The sequence below is a fragment of the Papio anubis genome, chromosome 12, assembly GCF_008728515.1.
Source record: "Papio anubis isolate 15944 chromosome 12, Panubis1.0, whole genome shotgun sequence".
NCBI lineage: Eukaryota > Metazoa > Chordata > Mammalia > Primates > Cercopithecidae > Papio > Papio anubis.
This window is the reverse complement of record NC_044987.1, coordinates 69894062-69904706: the sequence shown is the minus strand read 5'-3', so window position 1 is coordinate 69904706 and position 10645 is coordinate 69894062.

Below are 10645 nucleotides of genomic sequence, written 5' to 3'. Positions count from 1 at the left end.
CTGTCTATGATTAAACATCTTTCTCTGCTGCAACCCCCGTGTCTTGGCATATTGACTTCCCATACACATTGAGCAACAGACCTATTACAGTTGCATCTCCTGCTTCCCTACTTTTCTTATTATGGAGGAGATGGAAACTTCCCTAGTAGACCCATTCAGAGATAATTATTCTGGGAGGCATTCCTGGGGCTGAGACTAGAATTACTCCAGCCTTTCCAATGATTTTATAAGTACCTAATTTCCTGTCTTAAACTTTTTTTTGTTGTTTAAAATAGTTGGCGAGGTTTCTGTAAGAGAACACTAAAATAAATGACGCTGAGTGCATTTTACAATTTGACCTTGAATCCTCTTTTCAAACCTTATTCATTCCTGCAAGGATACTTCATGCTATGACTACACAAATTCATTTACCATTCTAGAATTTAATATCTACGATGCCCTCTCATTTTGCAACTGCCATTCCTTCTATTTTAATCACCTTCCTTTTCTTCCTAATTGTATGAGTTATCAATTGTTGCAAAACAAATTATCTGAAAACTTCATGACTTTTACAGCATTTATTATCTAACATTGTTGTGGGTTAGGAAACCAGGCATGGGTACCTGGGTCCCCTGCTTCAGGGTCTCTCACAAAGCTGCAATTCAAGTGTCTGCCAGGGCTTAGTCATCTCAGGACTTGACTGGAATAGAATTAGCTTCCAAGTTCACTCGCGTGGTTGTTGACAGGATTTAGTTCCCTGTTTGCAGTTGGCCAAAGGCCTCCCTCAGTTCTTTCCTAGCAGACCTCTCCTTTGACACAGATCACAAAATAGCAGTTTGCTTCATCAGCACAACAAGCAAGAAGAGCCAAAGAGGAAGCATGCACAAGCAAGATGAAAGTCATCATCTTTTAGATCTAATCTTCGAAGTGACATCCAATTATTTTTGCCATATTTTATTCATTGGAAGCAAGTCACTATGTCCAGCCCATGCTTAAGGGGAGGGGATTATAGAAGGGCATGAATACCAAGATGTGGAGATCATTGGGAGCCATTTTAGAAGGCTGCCTCCTACCACATTAATGAATTTTTCTCATTCCTTCTTTTTAAAATTTGTTTATATATCTGTGTTATATGCCACATTCTATTATGTTAATTGTGTACATATTTTATTTTTCCTTGCATTCTTAGCACTTGGGTAGTATATGTAAATCTAGCACATTTACTGAGTAGGCTGTGAGTAAATGTTGTTGAATGAATACATGTATATACATTCATCATGTATACATTCATTCATTAAGATTTCATGAGCTGCAAGTTATACCTTTATCCAGTTATCTGCATTAAGTGCTAAGATCACTCAGTACAGGGCTGTTTCTGTCCACTTAAATTTTGTTCTTCTTGAAGACTTTATTTTGGTGTAGAATGCAACTGCGAACAAGCCAGAAGAATGCATAAAGGCTACTATACTTGAACTTTACTCTCTGAGTTGGCCATTGACTCACTTCTGTGAGTCAAACTGATATTTATCTTAATAGAGAAACTAAACTGCAATTAAGTAATTCTTAATTACTTAATGTGGGTAATTAAGAACAAATTGAGTTCCCTCAGTAACAACAAAGCTAGTAAGTATTGGCAAAGATTTGATTCCTTGGTCTCCATATTTCTATTTTAGTGTTTGAAGCCTAGGATGCTTTCTTGGCAATCTGAAATTCTGCACTACATGCTATCATTTTCTGAAAATTAGAATCCTTTCTGATAACTTCCAGACTCATTTTACAACTCCACTGTTATTTCGTTTGAATTTTGCCTTCGGTGAAGTTGAAAATATTTTTGTGATAGAAAAAAGACAAAACCAATTAAGAATACCAAAAGACCAGCCGAGCGTGGTGGCTCACGCCTGTAATCCCAGCGCTTTGGGAGGCCAAGGTGGGGGGATCACGAGGTCAGGAGATGGAGACCATCCTGGCTAACACGGTGAAACCCCATCTCTACTAAAAATACAAAAAACTTCCCAAACGTGGTGGTGGGCGCCTGTAGTCCCAGCTACTCAGGAGGCTGAGGCAGGAGAATGGCATGAACCTGGGAGGTGGAGCTTGCAGTGAGCAGAGATCGCGCCACTGCCCTCCAGCCTGGGTGACAGAACAAGACTCTGTCTTGGGAAAAAAAAAAATACCAAAAGACCTAATTCAGTACTCCACTCTGCATATTTTTAACCTATGAAGATCATCACCACTTAAGCAAAGTCAACATCATAAATGATAACAGTAATAATAAAGACTTCAATGTTGTAAAACATTGATGTTATACAACATCGATACGATGTTATAGTATAACCAAATATCTTAAAATCATGTTACATTTTCTCCATTAGTAAATATTAGTAAAAGAATGTATCAAAGATATACTAGCAAGTTAAAGAACATAATAGAAATTTCTATGTAGTAAAAATATCGGGAAAGAATATTCAAATCTGAAGATCCAGCATGGAAAATATGTCTGGGTGGTCAATCTGGAAAGGAGGGTGGGATGAGGCATACACCATTAGTAGGCATCAGAGATGATGTCAACTCACACTTGGTATTGACTGGCATCTGCGCAGAGGCAAGAGGCAAACTTGATCCTGATTTGGACAGAAACAAGACTTTGCCTGCAAGAGATCTCGCCCCAAGCCTGAAACCCCAAGGCAGGTAGATCAAAGCACCAATATACTCAATCAAAACGATATAATAATCATTCAGTAGTCAGTGGGAAAGCTGGGGAGTCTGCATCTGCTTGAAGGAAAAAACTCATGTGGTGACAATCGGAGCTGGGGAACACTTCAGACTGTAACATAAGCAGTAGAATATTCCCATCCTTGCTCCCACTTCTTCATGTCCACTTTCCAATTCCCCCCTTATAGGAAGAGGAGTTGCTAAGCCTACTGATAAAGACCAAGACTTTTACTGTAAGCACACACATTTTACTGATGCGTGAGATTATCCTTAAACTTCTAGGTAGCTGAGCTACCTTAAAGCTCAGCATCCATTCATGGTACTCATTTGTCTGCTTCCTGTCTCCGCCTCTGGCAGGACTTGAGCCCTAGAGGCAGGTTAGCCACTTTCTACCATTACTTCTATTCTACATATGGAGTTAGATAGCTCGACTCATAGCCCCTGTTGCATCTTTCTCTTTGTGGATCCTACTTAGGCCTCCAGGCCTAAGCCATATGCTTAAAAGAGTTTTCTCAGAGAACTCTGTGCTGAGGGTTATTAGTTGATATTAATGAAGTATGGATTGGGGCAAAGATAATTATTTTTGTTGTAATATCCAAACTTCTTTTATTCTCCTTTCCCAGAATGATGGCTTGGGATGTGCCAATGTAATCTTTTCTCTGAATCGATTAAAGCAGAATCCTGCTCCCTACAAAACAACAAACTTCTAAAATATCTGGAAGCAGGTGACTCAAATATGCTCACGAACAAGTGTGATCAGCTTACATATGGCATTGTGTTTTCCCACTGCTCTTGATCTAATTCTACTCCAGTGAGTACTATCATATCTCCCACTAGGCATACTGACCACTTCCACTTGTTTTGTCCATTTTCCTCCATAACTATTTCCTCTAGGTATCACCACATCTAGCTGCTTCTATATCTTCTGGGCACTGCCACACCCACAAGGCACTGCTGGCTCTCCCAGACTCTACTGCTGATTCCCTGGTAATATCCTAGGTGGCATCTACCAAGTAACAGTGCTACTTCTCTACATGATGTCTTGTCCAATGGAGACTGCTGCCTTTTCCTACAGCAACCACAGAATTCTCCAGGCTCTGCCATCTCTGCCAAGTACTATTGTGGTTGCTATTGACTGAAACCAGCATGGATATGCTGGAATTCTGAAGCCACTTTAGTATGGAAATCAAGGCACCCTTGCTGTGGTACATTCATTCCTATGGGAGGTATTATGTGTAAATATGGAAATACAGGATTAGAACACCAATGAAAGATAATAATTGGCAATGTAGATTTGGAAACCATCTGAATTCTGGTGAAAATTAAAGCTGTGAGTGCATGAGCCCTGCCCCACCCCCCACAAACATTTAAAAAATTAGAGCAGAGGGGCTGAGAACAAAGTTTGAGTAGATGCAGCCAGAAAGAAGAAATTAACGAGATAGAAAAGCTTCAAAGTCCTAGAAAATGATGAAGCTTTCATCTTAATTGTAGGTGACTAGGTGTTCCTCTTATTCTACACTGATAGAATTAAAAGTAGTAATGAATTGTTAGGAAAAGCACTAGACTAGTGGCCAAGAAATCTGGATTCTAGCCCAGTTTAATTAACTTGCTCTGTAGTCCTTAGATGAATCACTTTCCATCTTTGGGTCTCAGCTTCCTCACCTCTAAAAGAAGAATATTGGACCAGGTGATTGTTAGGCAGTTTTTTTCAACTTTATGATTTTATGAATTACATACAGAAAGTCAAAAATGTTTATAATCCATAGCAACTTAGGGTCTTCCTCATATATTCCCACAGTCCTAACACAGATGCTTAGTAATCTTACAAAAAAGCATGAGACACTGGACGTACTTTCCTAGAAAAAAAAATACCAGGCTGGGCTCGGTGACTCACGCCTGTAATCCCAGCACTTTGGGAGGCCGAGGCAGGCAGATCACGAGGTCAGGGGATTGAGACCATCCTGGCCAACATAGTGAAACCTCATCTCTACTAAAAATACAAAAATTAGCTGGGCGTGGTGGCACACACCTGTAGTCCCGGATACTGAGGAGGCTGAGGCACGAGAATCACTTGAACCTGGGAGGCAGAAGTTGCAGTGAGCCGAGATTGCGGCACTGCACTCTAGCCTGGCAATAGAGCAAGACTCCACCTCAAAAATAAATAAATAAATAAATAAATAAATAAATAAATAAATAAATAAATGAAAAAATATGCCCTTCCAAAAGTCGCCAATTTTCCTGATCTTCACTACAGGACCATGTTTATTAGAATTTATCAAAGCCTCTGTGTTTTCTTTAACTGAAAAATACTTATTTAAAAAACTATGAAAATCTGAACATACAAATTACAAGACTCATGGCAAAATGATCCTTCTTCTTACAAAAAACTTATAAAACTTATAAAAAACTTAATGGCTTCTTCTTCCATAACTCTTACTATTTATACATGTGGTTTCCTAGAAATAGTTTTCTCATACTTTTTTATATGTAAGAAAAATAAAGGTTTCCTTATTCTGCTGCAAAGTAGCTTCAAAATTCCTATTCCACAGAGGATTTCTAATATCTTCTATTTTGGTTTTAAGATAATCTTTATTACTGTCTTTATTACTGCAGAGCACTTTTCATGACTGTTTAGGTCACAATACAAAGCCCTTTAAAATTCAACTAGCTATGTCTTTTTTTTTAACAAGTTTATTGAAGTATAATTGTCATACAATAAACTATGCATGATTAAAGTGTATGAGTTGACAAGTTTCAACATATGCATCTGTGAAACCATCATTTATAATCAAGAAGATGAACATATCCATCACCCCAAAAAGTTTCCTTTCACCCCTTTGTGGTACTACTGCTCCACCCATCTCCACAACACTGCCCCCGCATTCCCAGGCAACCACTGACCTGCATTTTGTCACTACAGATTAGTTTGGATTGTCTAGAATTGTATATGAATGGCATCACACCACAGGTACTCTTTTATTGCAGGGGAGGATCTGGCTTCTTTCACTCAAAATAGTTATTTTGAGACTCATCCACGTTGTTGAGGTACACTAACCATTCCTTCTTATTGCTTAGTAATATTCCATTTTGTGGATATACCACAATTTATTTTCCATTCACCTATTGATGGACATTTGGGTTGTTTCCAGTTTGGGCCTATTACAATTAATGCTATGTATATTCATGTATAAGCCTCTGTGTAGACATACACTTTCATTTCTCTTGGGTAAATACCTAGGAGTAGAATGGTTAGATCATGTGGTAGGTGTATATTTAGCTTTTAAGAAATAGCCAAACTCTTTGCCAAAATTGTTGTATTATTTTATATTTCCAACATGTAGTATACAAGAATTTCAGTTGTTCCACATGCTTGTCAACATGCGATATGATCTGTCTTTCAAATTTTAGCCATTCTAGTAGCTACAGTGCACAGTGAAATCTTATTTTTCTAATTTGCATTTCCCTAATGATTAATGGTATTAATTCATGTGCTTATTTTGTCATCTATAAATCTTTGGTGAAATGTCTGTTTAAATATTTTGCCCATTTAAAAAAGTTGGGTTGTCTTCTTATTGGGTTGTAAGAGATATTTATGTATCCTAGTTAGAAGTCCTTTGCCAAATATATGTTTTGCAAATACTTTCTCCAAGTCTGTGGCTTACCTTTTCATTTTCTTAACAGACTTTTAAAAAGCAGAAGCGTTTAATTTTGATGAAGTACAATTTATCCTTTTTTTTCATTTACAGTTTGTGCTTTTTGTGCCATATTTAAGAAGTCTTTGAGAAATCCAAGGTCACTAAGATATCTTCTAGAAGTTTTGTGATTTTAGCTCTTTTACATTTAGATGTATGATCCATTTTTAGTTAATTTTTATATATAGTATTGATGGCAGTGGTAGCCCCTCTGAAGCAGCTGCTGCAAAGATGCAAGCTGCAGTGAGGGAGGCCTGGCCAGGGCTGCACACTCCACAGAACCACGAAAACAGGAAAAGGCAGGAGCCCCACCCACTTCCGAGTTGGTGGGGTGGGAGCCCTGCCCTCCTGGCACAGCTGCAGCTGCCCAACCACAGCTGTGGACCTGGGCATCCTTGTGCTCTCAGGGGCCCAGGAAGCCCCTTGCCCCCACAGGCTTGAAAGTGCCTGCTCCTGCTGTCCGGCCGCTCCCTGCTTCTGGGGCAGAGCAAAATTGTGGCCAAGCTCAGATGCTGTCACAATCTGGCAGGTGCATGCATGCTTGGGGCAACATTGACATGCTAGCCCCCTGCCACTTCAGCCCCCTCTGGACTTTGGATGCTGATGAGCATGGGAGGGGAAACTGAGGGGGTACTGAGGGCAGCTCAGTGTGGGCCTGCAGGCTCCCCTTGGCCCAAACAGCCTGGGTGCCATGGACAGTGACATGAGGTAGACAGACTCCTGGGCAAAAAGGGGTGGGTCCTCAGTGAAACCCTACCTTTACGTAACTGACAGTCTGAAGCCTGGGGACTGGGCTGCCAGGTCCTCAGACTGGAGTGAGAACTTATGGTGCTTTTTCTGCTGCCCATGGACCAATCATCATGCACTTCCTCCCTTTTGAGCCCATAAATACCCTAGGCTCAGCCAGCCAGACTCAAGAAACATGGGGACAATCTGCCTGCATGTAGGAGCTGCCCACTCTAGGTCTCCTCTCCGCTGAGGGCTGAGCAGACATCCTGACCACCTGCCTGCAGAAAGCAGCCACCCACTGTGGGTCTCCTCTCAGCTGAGAGCTGGTCAGACATCCGGACAACCTGCCTGCAGAAAGAAGCTACCCACTTAGAGTTTCCTGAGAGCTGCACTGTCACTCAATAAAGCACCTCTTCACCCCTACTCACCCTCCAGTTGTCTGCATACCTCATTATTCCTGGATGTGGGACAAGAACTCGGGACCTGCCAAATGGCAGGACCGAAAGAGCTGTAACACAAACAGGGCTGAAATACCCCCTCACTCCCCGTGTTGCAAGCGACGAGAAGCAGAAAAGAGAGAAGGACAGAAGAGCTCTGACACTTCTGGGAGCCCAGATCTAAGAGCTCCCTGAGCCAGGACTGTAACACCCTCTTTGGAGCTCTGCATTTCCTGGCATCTCAAAGCATCCAGGTGCCACCACGTTCCCTGGTACCAGCAGTGGAAGTCACTTGTGGTACTCCGGGTCCAGCCACAGCTTTGCAGGAGCCGGTACCCATGCTGGCACCTGTAGCCGCCCACCCCGCCACAGCTGGTGTGCCTGGCTGTGCACAGCAGCCAGACCTCATGCTCACTTGCTCACACACCCCTCACCACTCTGCCTGGTTCGTCCTTGGCAGGCATGGGATCTGGGCCAGTAGTGTGAGCCGAGTGCAGCCTGCAAGGCCAAATGGGCAGAACAAACCCAGTGGGCCTGAGCAAAACTCAGGCAAAGGAGCCACTGGCCACAGAGGTTTCTGGCTGGAAAAGCAACACTCCAAGGATATAGGGGACTATATGTGACTATATGAGGAAAGGAGCAAGAGATTAAGAGTTTTTTGGCATATGCTGTTCAATTTTTTCAGGTTTATTTGTTGAAAAGATTATCTTTTCCCCCATTGAATTGCCTCAGCATATATGTCGAAAATCAACTGACAACATGTATATAGATACATCTCTGGGTTCTCTATACTGTTCCATTACTCTATCTATTTTCATACCTATACTATACTGTGTTGATTAGCTCTTATTATAATGTCTTGAGATCAGGTAGTGTTAAGTTCCAAAACTTTGTTTTTCTTGATGAGATGGAAAGTCTTGACTATCCTAGGTCCTTTGCATTTCCACAAAAATTTTAGAATTAGTTTGGTCATTTCCGTCAAAAAGAAATCTGCTAGAATTTTTATTGAAATTTCATTAAATCTGTAGATCAATTTAGGCAGAAATGATATCTTAGAAATTCTCAGTCTTCTGATTCATTAACATAATGTATCTCTATTTAGGTCTTCTTTAATTTCTTTTAACAATGTTTTTTATTTTATTTTATTTTATTTTAGATTCAGGGGGTACATGTGTAGGTTTGTCACTTGGGTATATTGAATGATGCTGCGGTTTAGGCTTCTAATGATACAGGTCACCCAAGTGGTGAACGTAGTACCCAATAGTAGTTTTTTCAGCCATTTTGGAATCCCCAGTGTTTATTGTTCCCATATTTGTGTCTGTGTACTCAATGTTTTGCTCCCACTTATAAGTAAGAACATACGGTATTTGGTTTCCCGTTTCTGCATTATTTTGCTTAGGACAATGGCCTCCAGCTGTATTCATGTTGCTGCAAAAGATATGACCTAGTCCTTTTTGTGGTTGTATAGTATTCCATGGTGTATATGTACCACATTTTCTTTATCCAATCCACTATTGATAAGCACCTGGGTTGATTCCATTTCTGTGCTATTCTATAATATTTTATAGCTTTCAGTATATATGTCTTTCACATCTTTGGTCAAATTTGTCCCTAAATTTGCTACTTTTTTTTTTTTTTGCTGATGAGATATTTTAAAATTTTCCATTTCTAGTTGTTCATGGCTAATATATAGAAATACAACTGATTTTTGTGTATTTGATTTTGTATCTTACAACTTTTGTAAACTCACTTTTTAGTTCTAATAGCTTTTTTTGTAGTATTCCACAATTTTCTTATGCAATTAAATGCAGTGCTACAACTTCATTTCCAGCTTGGATGCCTTTTATGTATTTGTCTTGTTTTATTTCATTGACTAGAACCTCCAATACAATGTTTAATTGAAGGCAATTTTTATAGAGTGATATTTCTAACTCCCAGGCCCGGATTAGGCTGCACTATGGAATCTTGTTGTATTTGATATCTTTTGGAATTTAGTAAATCATTATTCATACTTCATTTTTAAGCTTTTCCCTTTTCCACTGTTCAAATATTCATCAAGTGTTGAAATATTGAACCACCACTATGCTGGCTGTCAGGGAAATAATGGTGCACAAACAGGCATGAACCTAGCCCTAACGAAGTCTTACCATACTATGGGGGCAGTTTGAAAGAGGAATTAAAAACACAGGTTCAGGGTTCTGTCTGCTTGGGTTTGAATCTGGCTCTGCTCCTTAATGGTTGTTTGACCTTGGAAAAGTTAATCGACTTTTCTAAGCCTGTGTCTTAGTGAAGGTATTAATAACACCTACTCACAGGATTGCTGTGAGGATTAAACGAATTAACACCTTTAAAGTCCTTAAAATAGAGTTTGACATATAGTAAATGGTCAACGAATATTATCATTAGAGGGAAGAATTAGCTCTTCACAGGGTAAATCTACAAGTGACTGGTGAAGGAGGGGTGTCCAAATATTAAGAAGCATAAGAAGCCATTTAACTACTAAGCATAGAGGCAGCAGTGTCAGCTGTACCTGGATTAAAATCCTTGCTCTGCTGTTTATTGTCTAGGCAACTTTGAGCAAACGACTTAAACAAGAGCAATGTCTGTAAAGTGCCTAGTGCAGTATTTGGCACACAACAGATGCTTAACAGACAGCAATTATTGATTCAGACGTCCCGAAGAGCAGCAATATCACTAATATGTGTTCATCATCATATCTATCATTTATCAAAGCTCAGGATTTTGAACTTTGTAATTACTTTTCATACATTCTCTTATGCTTAACAACTCGGCTAGGTGAACACAATCCATTTCCTGATACAGAAACAAGATGATCTTTGTGTATCTATGATCAGTGGAGAGGCTGGAGGTCTGGGAAGTGGTATCTTGGAGCCCAAACCAGGGCTCCCAGTGCGGCCTTGGTCGCCAGTGGGGCGCTCGACTTTCCGCCCCGGAGATGGCACCAGGAGAGATGGGAGCCGGCCAGGCCGTTTCCAAGGCCACCTCGTGAAGCCCCTGCTCCAGGAGCCTGACAGGCGAGACTCTCTTTCGCCGCCCCCTCTCCTCTTAGATGGCCATCTGGGCTCGGAAGCCCTC